Consider the following 12,653-nt stretch of genomic DNA (forward strand, 5'->3'; position numbering starts at 1 on the left):
GAATGGGGAGGCCTGGGATTGGGGGGGGAGGCCTGGGATTGAGGGGGTGGCCTTGGAATGGGGGGGAGGCCTGGGAATTGGAGGGAGGCCCTCCGAGGGATGGCGGCCCGGCCGTGCGGGAGGACACGGGCATACAGGCCGGCCCGGGAGCGGGGGCCGCTCTGGTGGCAGCTCAGGCCCCCGGGACCCTGTGGATCAGTCGCTGCCACGTTCTGCTCGACTCCAGGTAAAGCGTGAAGGAGCAGTTAACCACCAGCACTCTATTTTCGGCATGAACGTGCTCATTGTGCCTGCAGGGGTTTCAGTCAGTTCCCGTGGGGTGGTACCACAGGCATGAGGAACTTTCTGGAGTGTTCTCGGTTAGAAGACAAACATTTTAACCTACGTTAAAATCTCGAGTTTATGATGAGAGAATCTGCCACTTCTTTCTGTTGGGGTGTGTTCCATGTGTTCCCTTTTACAGGATCTTGCCCCTAAGCTTAGGGAACAGCACTGCTCAGGAGCAGAGGCAAGAGCTCCAGCTCATGACTGCAGAACTGAAAGGTGGTGATAAGGAGCTCCTGGGGTGGTTGCATCAGGGACACCTGGGAAGATGATCAGCAAAAGATACTTTAGCAGAAGGATGCAACTTACTAGCAGTAAGTTCTGTGTGTATAAAGGATAAGACCCTGGTCTTTTAAGTGCTTTCAGGTGCTTAGGCCCTTCAATGATAGTTCTGCATCATAAAAGGAACCATTTCCTACCCTTCTGCCTTAAATTTAGCTGCCTTCTGAGGTCAAATCTGCAATGAGGTGATCTGATCAGAAGAGATAGGGTAACCAGATTGCTCTTTCTCCTTTGAATACGTAAATTGCTTCTGTGGACTCTTTAAAAAAAAAAAAAGAATCTAAGGAAACAAATGTGGGGGAAGAGAACAATCTGTGAACATGCTGGTGCAGTGAAGAGCCCTGTGCCCTGAGGTTCTGCTGCACAGCTCTGACACCATCCACAAGCCACCCAGCTAATTGTCTGGCAGCTCTGCACAGGCTTTTGTGTGGCAGCTCTAGCTCAGAGGTCACCACACAGCTCATATTCCAGCTGACCTGGGTAGCAGGGAGCCCTGCTCCAGAGTGTGTCCAACACCAGCATCCATTTCTGAATCACATGATTTTAAAAGAAGGGATTAAATTATTTCTGAGACTTAAAAAGAAAATGGCATAGCACTATCTGAGCTGTTTTCTCACAGACACCTTGTCTTCTTTCTTTTCAGATGGGCTGAACAAGAGAAATGAAGTTATAAAAGTCACTGACCAAAAGATTGAAGTTCTTAGACTCTCAGCAGAATTACAATCAGGCAACACTTGAAAATCCACAGCAGGAGTGTGAGGTGCTGTCTCAAGAAGTGACAGGTGGCACTGTTCCCCATCAGGCTGTGGAGGCAGGAGTTGAGCAATGGTCTGATCTTGCAGTCTGTGCAGGTACAGGATGCCAGTGGCATTTGTGAGTTTCATCTTTATTAAATGGCAAGAAAGGTAGATAAGAAGCTGCCTCCTTCACAGATATTAGTGAACTGCTGTTGTCTAGAAGTTTCTGAGCTGTTGGAAGGTAAGGCCTGAAAAGCCAACTGCCCCAGTAACCAGTAAGTGTGAGCTCATTCTTCCTTCTGACACAAGTTGCCTAGAAAATAGTGCCCTCCTGAAGAGAAACCACGTGCAAAACCTGATGTGAAATTACCAACCCATTGACTCTCTCCAGTGTTTGTATGGAAGCAGGATGCACACAAATTCACTTTTTCTCTTGCTTTTCCTTCACTGATGGGTTTGGTTTAGACAGTTGAATAGGCAGGACTTGGTAATCTGCACCTTGGTACCTGCTGATGGCTTCACTTTGGGGTTGGGCAGAGAGGACCTCGTGCTGCAGTGAGTGGGAAGGGCAGGCTGCTGGTTGCTGCAGTGTTCTTGCAGACAAGGAGTACACCTTGAAAGATGAGGCAACCAAAGATGTCCCCTGCTGTCTGGTGGTTCTCTTGCCTGTCACTTTTTATCTGCCAGCATCACCTTTGCCAGGCATTATCTCATGTCTCATTATTGTAAAGACAATAGTAGTGGGAAGTACTTCCCAGCACTTCCTTGTACAAGGCATGAATTCAAATTAACTACTGAATTTCCTGTCCATGGAAGGAGGTTACCAGGAAAAGTAAAATAAATCAGAGTGTTGCTGCTGGGAAAATAAAGGCAGATGCTGGTGAAAAGTCCAAGGAAAACACTTGATCTGTTTAATTGTTGTATTTTTTTTTCCCCTTTTTATTTGGAGGGGAAGCAGATCCTGTTGATCTGAAGAGAATGCTTGTGTTTGGGTTAGTTACCTGTTCTACTACTGCAGACAGAGGTGTTAACAAATGGACTTGCTTTGTATTTAGTCAGTAATTAAATAATTGTGTCTGTTTTGAAACAGTTGAGAGAGCAAAGAGAAGGGATCAGCTTCCTCAGCCTGTCAAGTCTAAGCCAGCAAGGACTGAGCAGAACTATCCAGTTTGCCACAGGTACAGCCCTGACTGGGGTTCTGCTCTGGAGATGGTGAGGGCCTTATTCAATAACATCAGATCTGCATGGAACAGTCCAAAAATTTAGACCTAGCTATTCTTAACTAAGAAAAAATTAATCAAATTGCTGTTTCTGCCCTGCTGGGATCCCTACAGAATGTTTTATTTGTGGATTTTTGTTTGTTTGTTTGTTTTAAAAATTGAAACCCTGTGGGACAAATCCTTATATTTCCATGTGCTTCTCAAGATCTGCTTTTCAAGAGAGACGTAAACCTGGTGCTTTCACCCCCACTTGTTGGAGGTTCTCAAGGCATATTTAGGTTTTTTAAATTGCAGATCATTGATCAGTGTGTTCCCTTCTGCATTAGCTTTACAAAAAAATCCCCTGCAGTGAAGGCCACACACCATGATCATCATCCCAGGTCCCTAATACTGCAGAACTTTGAACACCAAAATAACAACCTGTATTGAACATCAAATAACAATAATGACATTGTATTTAGGGCTCCTTGTGGTTCCATCTTAGCAAACCACTGCAGACTTCTTAACAAATACTGTTTGTTGCTGCCAAACATTTATTTTCCTAAACACCTGCAGAGGTGCCCCCTTGGATCTGGAAGGACTGGACAATAGCTTGACTGCAGGGATGGGTTTATGTACGTGTTTTAAGGATGGTTTTGGAAGACAAGCAATGTGTTAGTACCTGGTGACAAGTGTTGCTGCACTCCAGGCTTTCACTCATGCACTTCCCTATCTTGAAACAGACCTACATCAAACAGCTTGGAATTTCTTCCTGTCCATCTGGAGAGCTCTCAGGAGTCAAGGCAAAAGCATGAGAAGGCAGCACATGAAAAGAGGTAAAGTAATCTTTTTTTTCATGGTGGTTTTTGTTTTGTTTTGTTCTTCCCAGTAGTTTACTCCTGAAGAGAGACTTCATTGTTCAGCCACGACTACCATCCTAAAAGAGCTGTGGGCTGTGTCAGGGTGACTTTGCTGGACTTGACCACAAACACCCAGTGAAGTTGTCAGCTTTTTTGACTTGGTCAGGAGACACCATGAGTATCTGTCACAGAATAAAACCTTGTGTGCAGGCCAGGCAGCCAATGAGGTTTTTTTTCAAGAATGGCATAGTTTGGTGGTAGGGGTGTTAATCTGGCCCACTACTGTTTTTGGTTAAAAATCAAAGCTTATTTTGCTTTCAGATTACAGAACTGGAGATTACACTCTGGAGGCTGAGACAGAATCCCCACGCTGGGTGAAACCTGAGGGAACTCTGGCTGGTTTTGGGAAGTAACAGCCAAATCTGGGCAGATTTTTGCCAGGTTTTGGCAGGATGCAGCTGCCTGTTGGTGTATGAGCTACTGCAGAACCATGGCCACAGCTTCTGTTTGGTGCCTGGGACAGGTATGTGTCCCTCCATTTCAGTTCCTCTGATTGTTTTTCTTAGCTTGCCATGCGAGCCTTGGTGTGACATTCTCTGCCCCTGTAAAGTGACATCCAGATGGGCACAGTTAGGACTGAGGGCACCCACAGGGTGTGTGAGGGGTGTGGAACTGCACAAGCTTCAAAGAGCAGGGTGAAACCCACCTCTGTGGCGTGTGAGGCAGGTGACAGACTGTTCCTGAGGGCACCACACGTGCAGGAAACCTCAGCTGATCTGAGCGGGTGTCAGAACGTTGTGAAAGTCTTGGCTGTCCTTACGGAAGGAGAAGAAAAGCAGGATGTTGCATCAAGCTGGGATGAACTAGCCAACCAAGTATTTTGTGAGGCAAACAACACAAGGTTGTTGAGAAACAGGGAAATTTCTGAGGATGGAGTGGAAAGCAGAGACCAACAAACCTTGCAGTCACCTTCACCTGAACATCAGTTCTCCTGTAGATTTGCAAAGCGTTTTTTATCCAGAACACCAGCACATCTGACAAAACTGGTAATGAAAATAAAACCTGGGAAGAGGAGAACTGGAATTCTGTTTGGTCAGAAAATCAGTGTCCTGCTGCAGCTGGCAAGTCTGAGTCTGACTTCTGTAGTAGTGACTTCATTACAAAGAAGGATGCACAAAAGAAGCCAATATCAGATCCAGAATGGCTGAAGGTTTTCAAACCCATAAATGGAGATGGAAATGGAGAAGATGGAAAAGATTGCAGCTGTCTCAAGACTGCACAGGAGATGAAATGTGCCAGCACAAAAAGGTTATATGCCTGTTACATTTAGGCAGCAGATAGGTGCAAGCTGGAGTCATGCAGAAACGTGGGTGTACAAGTGCTCAATAATTTGTATTATTCCAAGTGATGTTTGAAGTAACTGCTGAAACGTGGGTGTACAAGTGCTCAATAATTTGTATTATCCCAAGTGATGTTTGAAGTAACTGCTGACTTAAAATTAGTCTACCAGCTTGAAAAGTAGTAGATATAAAATAAGTTAAAATAGCTGTAAGGTGTCAGACTTCTATTTTTATGCATTTATTTTTTCACCTCTCTTATCTCCAAGAGTCAGGTGCGTGGGAGAAGCTGCAACACCACATAACTTGCCAAATATACTCACTGAGAAAAATGCAAATTTAAAAAAATCCTGCAATTTTAGGAAATCCCAGGTGTTGCTTGTAAATCTGGTGGGTAAAATATATTCTGAACAGATCTGGACTTTTACAGTGATGGTTCTATGGGGCAAGAAACAAACCCAGATTTGGTGTGATGCTTTAGTGACTGTGTTATTTCTGTTGAGAAATCACAGAGTGACTGGGCAAGAATGTAGGACACAGCTCTTCCTCACAGGCTGTTCTCCTGACTCAGGGCAAGGAAATGAGATGGCAAGATTTAAAGGGCAGCAATCTGTCCACTCTCCAGAGCATCTTTGTTCATGGGACTCTATCCCTGTCTTTCTGTTGGGAGAGGAAAAAGGACATGTGTTTGGGGAGGAGCAGAGTGAGGTTTGTAATGCTGAGAAGTGTCAGAAAAATACTCAGGTGTCTTAGTGGTATTGGAAAGTGTCTGAGAGAGAAGTGCTGCTTGGCATTTATTGAAATGGTTTTATGCCTGCACAAGGAAGGGCATTCAGAGCTGGGACTTTCTGTGGACTTGTTCTCTTAGTTCCTCTATTTCCTTTCAAATAATTGACTGACTTACCAGCTCTATTTCAGAAGGATCTCTGAAGTTTTAGACAGAGAAGGAGGAGCAGCTGTTCAGCTGGTACTTTGACAAGTATAGAAAATGAGCAGCTGTTTAAACCTGCTAAGAACTTCGGCCAACAAGTCTGCCCAACGCCCAAAGGAATTAATGGTGTGGAGTGGAAATTTCTGCTGTAGGGGATGCTTTAGTTCTGTGCTGCTTTTGAGATTATGATAGAAATTGTTACTGCAGTGAGACAGACCTGTTCAGAACCAAGGTGAATGGGCAGCCTTTGAAAAGGAATGCTGTCCTGGCACATTCCCCCCTGCTTTGCTGAGCTTCACACTGTCTGTGGACTCTCTCTGGTTTCCACTGTCCATAAATCATTGAAAAAATTCCCTTCCCCTTCCCTCTGCCTTGACCTTTCTTATCTACTCCTCCAGCAGCACAAATGACACACAACCATCCCTCCTCTGAGGCTAAAATCATGGGAACTTCTTTCACTTTTTGTCTCGTCCTTAAGGAGGCTTTAGGGGAGAAGGAACAAACTGAAGTTGGGCCATGCAGATAGAGCAGATACCCTTCAGGAAGGGCAGGCTATTCTGCACATGTGGGGTTTGCTGCTGAGCTATCAGGTTCTCCTCATGCCCACATTTGGTCTTAGGAGCCCTGCTAATTGGGGATGGAGTGACTGGGTGCAAATCCCAGCCTGTTGGCTCTTCAGCCTTGGCTGACTCTGCTTTGCCACCAAATAAATTCTCTCGCCCTAACTGGAGGAAGGCAGCAGTGTTGCAGTCCTCCCTGTGGGGTCCTCTGCATTAATGGCAGAGACCAAACACAACATTCCTTCTGGGACTTGAATCTGGATCCTCCAGTTTTCCATTGCTGGCTTCGTAGTGCTGATGATGTATTTTGTGTGTAGGGAAGGGTGCTGGCACCTCCCTGTCAGCCCAGCAAATATTTTTGACATGAGTTCTTGAATTCTGCAACAGCCAACAAGAAACCTATTAGAGCAGTCAAGTGCCTTATCCAACTGCAGGAGTGATTGTGAAACACTGTCCTGCAGGAATCACTGCTGTGTGGGCTCTGACTTGGTGACTTCATTTATGTTGGACCAGCATTTGCTGCCTTTGGATTTTTATGTCAGTTTGAAAAGCTGGAGTGTCAGCAGGTGCCTGTTCAGTCTCCTCCTGCTGGACTCCTCCTGCCACTCCCCTTTCCTGAGCCATCTCCCTGCCTCAGTCAAGCCTGGTTTTCCCCCTCTCCCTCCCAGCCTGTGTGTCTTCAGGACTGGCTGTGCTCGTTGCATTTCCTCACATTCCCTGCTTCTAGGCTGCTTCAGCTTGTTCTCTCATCTCTCCAGAGCCTTTTCTTGTCAGAAACTCACAAACAAGAGCTCTTCTCTCTTAAAGCCTCTTGTGTCCCAGTGCTTTACAAGGGAAATGAGACCCAGCAGACACTTCTGGGCTGGCATCTCTCACAGGGCTTCTCCTTAGCTTGGATGTAATTTAAAACCAAACCTTTTTGTAACAGTCTTGCCAGGTATGGAAAGTGTGGTTCCACCAAAATTAGTATCTAAAGAGTATTTAATGAAATGTTGTAGATCTGAAGAGAGTATTTTCTTTAAAATACACATATTTTTACCTTATTTACCTGATGCAGGCCATCCTAGCAACTGTGCTTCTGTTTTGTCCAGAAGTGTGATGAACACAGACATGTTTTACTTGGGGGAGATGGTTGTATAAACTGGGTGAAGTGGAAATGAGCAATTGAAAAATTAAATTCACTGCCTAGCTTGAAACTGCTGGCAGAAACCAGGGCACATCTTTGTCCAAGCCATAGACAGCACAGGGGACAGGTGGTCCCAGGGGAAGAGGGCTTGGTTAGTGTGCTTGGGATAGATCATAGTATGCTACAGCTTTTTTTTAGTTCTAGTCTGAATTTGTGATTAATATCTGCTGGAGAGTGAGGGATGGGGAACATTTTGCTAAAATTGTGATTCCAGGAATTGAAATGGAGAACTGTTTTTCTCGAGACTGTAATAAAGTGAACTTTTAGTGTAGGAAAGGTGTAAAAGGTTTCAATCCTTTGACATGCATATTCAGAGCTGAAGACTTTTTGTATTAGGACAAGCTTGGAATGGCTGTGAGTCAGGATTTAGACAGTAGGGCATGATTTGGTGCTGTAACTGTTTGTTTAAATTGCTTTTCAGTTGTTCCTAAATACACTCAGATATACCCAGTGCTATATTAATACTGCTTTAAAACCACGGGGAAGGTGTGTGGCAGATTGTATCATCAGCCTCTCCCCAAAATGGCAGGCAGGGAGCTGGGGTTTGGGTTTAATCAGTTTGTCTGAACAGCACTGCACTGTTTGCTGCTGTCTTTAAAAATAAATAAGATAAAACCTATTGGGGAGAGCTCTCCTGTGATCTCTGGAGTGAGGTGGTGACTTTAAAAGACTGTGAAATTCCCTGGAAAAGTGCACCTACAAATATTAGTCTGCCTAGTGGTTGGTTAATTTAAAAAGAGAGTGGGGTATGAGAGAAGAAAGAAGCCCAGAGTAGTGGGAGGAAGCAGGTACTGCCTTTTGTGTGCTCTTTGCAAGGTTAAACAGATCCTCAAGCTGTTCTTGAAACTGGTTGGGTGTCAAACTTTGTCCTCAGAGGATGAAACTGATCTAGTGAAGTTGTTAAACATGGGAACCACTCTGAGGAACAGAGTCATCTCACCTGCTTCATGGTTTTCTTGGCTCAGGGCCCATAATTATTTGTGTTGTCCCATGATTTTCCTTGCAAAGTTTAAAAAAAGGCTGGTGATGCTGCTTCTGGCAGTGTCTTAATTTTGTTACGGTGAAGAAAATGTGGATCCAGATTCTTTGCACTTGGATTCTCCCTGCTTGGCATCCACCCAGGAAAGAGACAGGCCTCAAAGATGTGAGATGTTCTCTGATGAAGACTTCCCTCTGGAGATCAATAACCTTCCAGTGACCAAGCCAAAGAACAGATCCTGCAATGCTTCTGTGGACCAAGTCAGTATTTTAGTGCAGAATGTACTTAAATCATTTTAAGGGAAATTGTAACTGATGGTGGGAAAGCAAATGTTTGCCAACATGGAAGACCTGGGAACTCAAATGATGAGATTGCAGGCTCAAAGCAAAGGTGGTAAAATACTTTATTGAATTAAATCCTTGTTGTCTCAGTATGTCTTGGTCAGCATCAGTGATTGACAGAACATAAGCTTTTGAAATGAAAGACTTCAGGGCAATGGATGCTGCCTGATGCATGTTTATTCCAGTGAAGAAGAGTATCTGCATCTGCTTGGACACAGTTAAGAGAAGCTATTGGACACTGTTTCTTTCCTGTTCTGCCTGGCTTTCCCTCTTGCTCATGTCCTTGTTTACTGTCCCCTGTGTTATTGCAGTGCTGCTCCTGTGGGCACTACCTGGACATGCATGTGGAAATCCCTTAAAAACCTGAAGACCTCTGTGTGTGTTAGACCAAGCAGCATTTGGACAGTCTGGGGCAGTGTTACAGGCTAGTGTTTTGAACTGAGCCATTTCAAAATGGAAGTTATGATCCTTGCTCTGTTAAAATCCTTGGACATATTCCCCAAAGATCTTTCCTACCCTTGGCTCCCTCTCTGTCTCCTCCAGGACACCAGTTCCCCCAGCAGCAAGCTGCAGTTCTGACAGATGGTTGCTGATCTGGAGCTTAGCCCTCCCCTCCACACCAGCCCTCCCTGCAGCCCCAGCAGCAGCAGCATCAATTTGGTGTTGTCACCTCCCTAGGACAAGATTTAGGTGGCCAGGGAGAGTGATTGTGAACATCCTCTCCCTTATGCTTGACTTGTGCTACAGCATTATAAACACTGTCCTCCAAAGAGAAAATTCCTGCAGGCCTTAGCACACAGTACTTGGGGTTCTTTATAGGATTCTTGGTGGCTCTTCAAGGTCATGACAGGATTTGACTTTTGCACGTGGCTAAACAGATGGAAGGAGGAAGTCATTTTGGAGCAAGCTGGAGGAGGGCTAGAAAAAAACACACATCAGTAAGACTTGTGTTCAGAACTGGTTTATTCCACAAGGCATGTGGAAAGGAGGAGAGAATAGGAAATAGGTGATCTATAGAATAGTTCTGTACATGAATTTAAACCAGACTCTCAGCTTAAACAGTTTCAGTTCATTGCAGGGTCAGAGAACATACTCAATGGTCAAAGAAAATACCCTGCATGGAGCTGTCGTGGCAGTTTATTTTATGAGCAGGAATGCTGGTAGGGAGTTTCTGTCCATTCTGTGGGCAAGAGGAGTCACTGGAAAAGGGGACACTTGTTTGTTTTCATACATATCCTTAAGAATTTCTCCCTTGTTTGACAAGGAGATTGTGCCACTTGTCACTAGAAATGTGTGAACTTGTGCTGATATTTCTCACAAAGGGGGAATTGAGGCTTTTGGTTTTAAAGCAGACTCCTAGTGAGAAGGCTGTGTGCTGGAGCCTCAGCTTTCTCCTGAAAGGTACCACTTCTCTCTGCAAATACAGCACTCCTTAAATCCTTGGGTGAACTTGAACAGAACAATGTTACTATAAGTGACAGACAAAGCAATTTTGATAACGTTCAAAACCATAAAACCTTAGTTGTGCTGGGACTGCCTGGCAGAAGTGTGAAGGTTTGTCTGCCCGTGTTTGCTTACACTGAAAGGCTGTTTTGTTCAGGAGTTCATCTGCAGGATTTCATTCAGCCTGAGAGACAGCAGCAGTGTAGTCCTTTGCAAAGACTGTCTTGTAGGAGGGATTCCTGAAAAGCTCTCACACAGCAGTGGTTGCTTGTGGCTCCTGCCCAGCCCCATCACTGGCTCCTGCTTTCCTGGTTGGCACGTCAGAGCTCGGCTTGACTGGCGGTTCTTTAGTAGCCAGCAGGACTCTGCTCTATAACCTGATACTGCATTTTTTAGCTTGGAAATTGGCTTCTCATTCAGAATGGGTGCCTTACTGGGTAGAAAATAAAGCAGACTCCTGTTTACTGGTGGGGGTTGTTTCTGAACCACATCTGTAGGGCTTTGATCTGCTCTTCCAGCCGTTCTGGGCAAAAACTTGTCAAGTGTGTTTTAGTTAATCCATGCAGGCCAACTAATCTGCTTAAACCCAGGTTTACCTGAGGCTGTTTTAATCTGTGCTTTAAAACACAGTATATGGAAAGGCTGAGAGAGCTGGGCCTGTTTAGCTCAGAGAAAAGGAGGGGGACACACCTCATTAATGCTTATAAATATCTAAAGGACGGGTGTCAGGAGGGCCAGGTGCTTCTCAGAGGTGTCCAGTGACAGAACAGTGGTCACAAACTGGTACACAGGTTTAACCTAAATATAAGAAAATTCTTCTTGACTCTGGGGGTAACAGAGCACTGGGACAGGCTGCCCAGGGAGGTTGTGGAGTCTCTATCCCTGGAGACATTCCAAACCCGCCTGGAAGTGTTCCTGTGGGATCTGCTGTAGGGGATCCTGCTCTAGCAGAGGGGTTGGATTCTGTGCCCTGCTTGGGGAGGGAGAAGAGGGAATACAAAGTGTATCCTTGCTGCTCACCAGTTTGAACCTGGCCCCTCTGTAATTTTTATTTTCTGAGTTCTTTTATTTCCACATAGTGTTTTTGCATTACAATGTAGACAACAGAACTTGCAGAAGCTCTTCACAGATCCCAGCTACCTGCTGCAGGAGGAGGTGATACTAGGCTTCCTTTCTTTTCTCTGTGATCTTCTGTGAGAATGAAGGTGTTGTCAGCTTCATTTAGTTGTTGTTTCCCTCTTCATAAATGTATCTGCAGTAGTAATACAAGGTAAGGGCTTCTGAGATGAGCCTGGCACAAGATTGTAAGTGCAGTGCTCTGAATGCGTTCCCAATAAAACCCTTTTGAGTTCTGGAACAGCAAACATATTAAGGCAGTAAGAAATTCCTTTAGTCAAAGAATTAAACTTTTCTCAAGCATGAATCTCCTCCTCTGGGCAGTCAGATCTCACAGCTCAGTTCCCAAGTACCTCCACGTCACTTATTGTAGTTAGACTCCTTCTGTGGGTTACAGATAACAGGATCAAGGATGTGAACATTGTTGAATAAGAGACTGGGAAGTGTTTTTCAGTGCTATGGCCAAGGGCTGTTTCAGCATACTGTTCCTGGGCTTGGAGTTCCAAAAGTAGAAGGCATTGAGTAGAGCTGTTTTGGAGTATAGAACACAGCCTTGCCCGCAGCAGGTTGTTTTTTCTTGTTGAATCAGGAAATTTCTCACTCTCTGAATATTTGTTCTACTGGTGTGAATTGGATGCTTGCAGCAGGCACCGTGTTGTCTGGTCCTGGGGACAAAAGAGTAACCAGATATGGTTAAAATGCTGAACACCTCATGAAACTGAATAAGAACGAGCAACAATGGGGGAGGAAATCAACAGAAACAACTTTTCCAGTGCTGACACAACCCGAGTGTGTGTCTGCAAAGGGAATCATGGCACAGCAGGCTGGGGTGTGGAGCTCTGTGGCACTGGGTTCCTCCCAGGGATGGACTGATCCAGCAGGGAGCTGGTGCTCAGTTCTGCACTCAGTCCACACAAATTGCAGTCTGAACAGTTCCTCTCCTGTGGAGCCAAACCCTCAGTGCCCCTGGGGAGTGGGCTTGGTTTGGAGCACTCTCCTGTTCTGCTGTTTCTGCATTAAGTCTGGAGACACAAAGTCTTCTTTCAGCATAGTTGGGTCTGCTTGGAGCAGCTAATGGAGCTCTGGCAGGAAATGGACGCTGAGTGGCTGGAATGCCAAACCTGCCCCGTGTTCCTGTGTGGGGAGCTGCTCTTTTCCTAAAAACAGCCCTCAGGTAAAAGAAGCTGGAGGTTTTATAGATCGAAGCCAGCACTGTGACTTGCATCCTGAAACTACTGATGTCAAGAAGTTTCAGGAGCAAATCCCCCAGGCTGCTGAGCACGGCCCTGACCCACACACGGGGCCTGGAGATGTTCTCCTTTGCTCCAGGGGACAGGGAGCTGGGGCAACAAAGGCAG

At 45.4% G+C, this 12,653-nt stretch overlaps 1 pseudogene; it reads left to right on the plus strand.

Moving 5' to 3' along the window:
* Positions 1-2: 2 nt before the first annotated feature.
* On the plus strand, positions 3-11,366 carry LOC104393082 (annotated as a pseudogene).
* Positions 11,367-12,653: the final 1,287 nt, after the last annotated feature.

Source organism: Chaetura pelagica, unplaced genomic scaffold (genome assembly GCF_000747805.2).
Source record: "Chaetura pelagica isolate M959 unplaced genomic scaffold, ChaPel_1.0 scaffold618, whole genome shotgun sequence".
Taxonomy (NCBI): Eukaryota; Metazoa; Chordata; class Aves; order Apodiformes; family Apodidae; genus Chaetura; species Chaetura pelagica.